Source organism: Formica exsecta, unplaced genomic scaffold (assembly GCF_003651465.1).
Source record: "Formica exsecta isolate Colony F162 unplaced genomic scaffold, ASM365146v1 scaffold116, whole genome shotgun sequence".
Lineage (NCBI taxonomy): Eukaryota > Metazoa > Arthropoda > Insecta > Hymenoptera > Formicidae > Formica > Formica exsecta.
The window spans coordinates 1,358,303-1,363,510 of record NW_021848499.1 but is presented as its reverse complement, the minus strand read 5'-3'; positions in this window follow the sequence as shown (position 1 = coordinate 1,363,510).

The window sequence follows — 5,208 nt, the reverse complement described above, 5'->3', positions numbered from 1 at the left end:
CCCTTGCCTAATCTCTAGAATAAATGTTGGTTTTTAAAGATAGGAATCATGTTTAATTGAATACTCAATTAATTTTGACTTTAAGTATTATTCGATGATTACGATTTCACAGATATATTGATATCTCTGCGGGATTATTCTTGATTGTTGAAAGAGTAAATTTTCACAATTTTAAAGACATATATGAAATTATTTTACTACATGTTTTTTATATAAAATTGCATTTTACTAAAAATAACAATTGCTTTAAAGTAGCACACGAGAATTCTCGAAAATATCTATGGATGCGTCCAATGCACACTGCGATATTTCCATGCACAGATAATATTTACAGACATCATTGCGCCTAGCTTTTTCCAGCGTGGCGATAAGCGAGCGCGGTGGTAGTGTAGGAGGATGAAAAATCTCGTTTTAAAATCCGCCAGGAGCCGTATCTGTAAATTAAACTTTAATCAAAAATTCCCTCAAGAGCAAAGAGACGAGTTACGTTCTTGTGGTGAACCATGGATCCGTTGGGCATACCATGGAAAAAAAGATCCTCATCAGAGGTATGCTTGTAGCATCTATATCGTATTCGAATTTCGCATCGCAGCGATAAGGGCGTCACGAATATCGCGCGCGAATTATTTTTGCTACAGTGTTAAAAATACATTTTCAGAAATACGATATCGATAATATATATATATTGGTTAACGTCGCTCCAAATTACCGCACGTGGTTGGGCCATTAATTCCATTTTCTCTAATAACTACATCGAACCCGCGGGCATGTCCCGCTCGCATCCAAAATCGAATCATGCCGCGCGTCGACAGTCAATCCATCGCGTCAATTTCTAAGTGATTGCGTGTCGATACGCTCGATTAGTCAGCCGAAATTCGGTGACAGCTTCGCGATGGGATGTGCCAAATAGATGACAAAAAATTTCAAGTCAATTCAACTGTCTGGAATATGTCTTCGACTATGAATATAATTGAACTTCAGGATCTAAAATTTATGCAAATTTAAATTTTGTATATATATAATTTCAGAGAAAAATCGAGAAAAATCAATTGTCTCTGAATTTTGCAAATCAAAATCTAGGACAGTTCTCGTTGTAATTATAATTATAATCGACTATTTAACAGGGATATTAAAATCTAATACAAATTTAATTTACATTAAATTGATTTAAATTAGTAAAACGATTAATAATATATATGTAACCTTTTTAATTAATCACATAGTCGGTGCTTACAAACGTCCATCCAGAACACTGGTCCAGAACAAGAAATCATCTCTCTCTCTCCCTCTCTCTCTCTCTCTCTCTCTCACTCCATTTTGCATTTTGCATGATTTCCATCGGGCGGTACCGTTTAACGGGTCGAAGAAGTTTGCGCAAACGATTAAAATTACTTCAAATTCCCGAACGCGGAATAACGGCTGGGAGTAGCGGAGAAGCCGGCGGAAACGGCACGGCAGCGTACTACGTTAATACAGATGTATGAATTACTGTCACGTACCGCGAAGGTTTTCTGTACGCGATGCGTAATTTGTACGGCTGCCTGCGCTCTGTCGTGAGATGAATAAATCATTCGCCACTTATCACGCAGAAACTTTCGAACATCCACACATACACATACACAACGCACACATAGCGTCGCTGATCCTGCACGGTGGTCGCTGCAGAGTCATATGTAATACGCGCAGTTTAGCTGCAGTTTACCTATTCCCCGAGAGCCCTTTTTCTGCCCGACTTTCGAACGTAGATATATACGCGCGTATATATGTATGTATGTAGGTAGGTAGAGATATATACGACGAGAAGGACGACGTAACATCCAAACGACGATTTATCCTAGGACCCGTCTCGAACGACGCTAGATATTATTCATCTGAGAATCTCTCCCCAACCCGACGGAGACTCGACGGGACCGACGGGTTGCTTTTCTACACGAGAGCAAAGGACGAAGACGGATTTCCGACGAGTCGCTTGAGGGATTAAAATCTTCTTTTGAAGAACGTCGCTAGCGGGCGTCCTTTAAACCGCAACGAGCGTAAGTTTATTTCACATGTCTTGTGATAATACTAAAATAATAATAATAGTAATAAGAATTTTATTATAAAAGCTAATTAATAATTAAAGTTTTATCTCGATTATAGACGCTTCGGTTTTGCTTGAAAGAAATTAAAGTGCGGTTTAAAAAGATATTCTGAAGAATATTTATGACTTTTTGGCTTACGATAAACTTTTACGCTTCATTACTTTGGATTTTTAAATCAAAAGAGTTCCTTTTGCAATTTGATAATAATGAAAGGAAAAATCCAAAAATATGAGCTTTCATACGTATATATATATATATATATATCAACATGTATCAAAAATATCCATTATATGTAAAAGAAAATAATAAGGACATGTTACTGTTATATCGTAGAAACAGCTTATATAGTGGATAACGATAACAACGAAACGTAAAACATAATTAAAGCCGGAGGTATCCTATTCCATCCTGCCTCATAAAATTACAATAGTGCAGACTAATAGTATACATTACACGTTTATTAATTAAAGACTGGGCACAAAATGGGTAGCATTTGGTGAGATAATAAATTCTAAATGCATTAAGCTTCTAGAGCTGAATTGTGGCCGCAATCTGAATTAAAGCGTTAATCCCGGGTTAGTCCATTCTTGCCTGCTTCTAAATAATTGATTGTATTTATACGTAGAGATGAAAAAAGGAAAAATACGAGTATAACTCTTAACGTTAATTACACGACCTTGTCGTTTTATTTTCATTGACAGCCGATTAAGCTCATATTTATTAATACAACCCTGTATAGCGACACGCAATTCTCAAATTCCCGGTCGGCGATAAGGGAAGTAAAGCGTCTACGACACGTGGTGCAGAGGGACGCCGTGACAAGTGTAAATCACGGGTAGAACCGCGCGCGAGAGTTCGACTTACCTCGCTCGCCAGTAGCAAGCTGCGAAATCGACGATGCGGGGCAACGATGCCGTATGGGATGAAACGAGGTAGGGAGGAGAGGAAGGAAGGAAGGAAGGAAGGAAGAAAAGAAGGAAGGACAAAAAAAAAAAAAAGAGAATGCGCGCGGGGCACACGTGTGGCCCATTCGTTCCGAATCCTCTCGCCGCCATCCGGTGTGGGTTTCGCGAAGGGGGTGCCGGACGAAGAAGAAGAAAAAAAAGGCAGAGGGTAGTCACGCTCCAGAGGCATTTTTCAGAAGCTGCTTGTCGGCCGCCATATCCCGCCCGCCACCCCAAAACTCCCCACTTTCTTCTCTTCTTCCACCTTCCCACTCTCGCGTCCCCGAAAAAGTCGATAGTTGCGTAGACAGAGTACTCGGAGGTGGTGAAGAGCGGGTGCCAAAACGGGCGGCCGGAAGGGGCGGAAGGGACCGTGGCTCTCTTGCGGGCCACGAGAGTCAGAAGTTACCATCGATTTTTCAAATTCCCCGTGGGTACATAGGCGACTGACACAATCGGATTTTCTTCGTTCGCCAAGCGTCACCCGGGATATTTGTCAAGAGCGTGAGTCTGACCATACTCCGGACACTTACTACTTATGCGAATGAGAAAACCGCTTAACTCGTCAGGTCATCGTCTTTTTTTGTTATATTCGTAAAACTTTTTTTTTTTTCATAACATATGCGAGAAAATCAAACTGTAAAATTGTCAAAGGCTGGAAAACGTTCAAAAGCTTTATGGAAATAAACTTTTTTTATTTACTTTATAACTTTTAAATACACGCGTTTAACGATGGATTGATATATTTTATTTCAAATTTTTGTTTGTATCGGTTTTAAACAGCAAAGCAAAAATATGAAAACCACGTTCATAGATGCGAAATCATTGTCGGCCACGTGTCCAAAATTTTCGAAGTTTGGGCGTTACAGAGATACGTGTCAGAGCTATTGGGTTATTTCGCGGTAAAGCATGGCGACGCGAGACACTTGCCAAACGAGGCTATCGGCGTAGTAACGTAACACTTGCATAAACAACCTGCCTGCTGCGGTGCGATCGATTTCTCAAAGGCTTATCGACATGTAGAATAAATGGGATTTTCGTGTAATTCCCTCTACGACTAAAGTCATTCCCAAATTGTATTACCACTTCCCGAATTGCCAAACATTGGCATAACACATCCGTCTGCGCGAAAAAAATATCTGTTAGTTTGTAAAATATATAATTACTAACAATTAATATAAGTCTTTCGGAGAAGCTGCATTAGCACTACTCTGCTGTAACACAGAATAAATAAGAAAAATGAAAACTGAAAATATTAAATGCATTCCTAAATCCATTTTTCATAAATGGCTTTAATTTTCATAATTTTATCAAGAAAATCAAAGATAATGCATATTTAATTTAATCGCAAAAAATATTAACAGGTTATACTATATACTAATCTAATCTTTTATTGTCAAATTCCATCACGCATGTATTAGTCTCCTAAATCTGTTTGCGCATAATTTGTGCGATTGTTTCTGTCTTGTGACGCTTTCTACATGTACTATAATCGGCTTTGCCGATCAACAAGCTCATTGGACAATACCCGTTACTGAATACGTATCAATCGATCTATGCCAGTCGGCACAAAATGCCGATCAGCATATATATGGCTTTGCTGATTACAGTTGACGGGCGACAAAAGAAGCCGAGTCGAATCGTGCATTGGAAACACAAAAACATCGATTAATCTTTCAAACCAATTGTTATTAATTTTAATTTTTATATGCTAGAGAAATCTTTTTCAACTTATTTTTCAATTGATGATTTAATCATTTTTTTAACGACAAGTTATTCATTAAAATCTGTTACTAATTAGCTTTGTCAATATATTTATATGTTCTATACTAAACATTATACAGATACGCGATCTTAGAATACATTATACGAGACGTATAATGCGCACAAATTATATTTTGTCACAACAATGTTACGCTAGTACTAGTGTGCACGCTTGTAAGGTTTCTTCTACTTTAAAAATTCTCCACTACGGTTCAGTGACCACGTAGTATACAGGAGATATAGAAGCTACTCTATACTCGATTTCCCAACGTCAACACTAGGTTGCCATTTCACGAGGTTTAAAAATCCGGAGATCGTAGCACGAAGATGGTAGAAATAGAGGTAGGTGGATTGCGTTTCCCCTGAATTTTAAAGTCAAATATAAAGAAGATCGTCTCTCGATATCTTTTTTTTTTTTT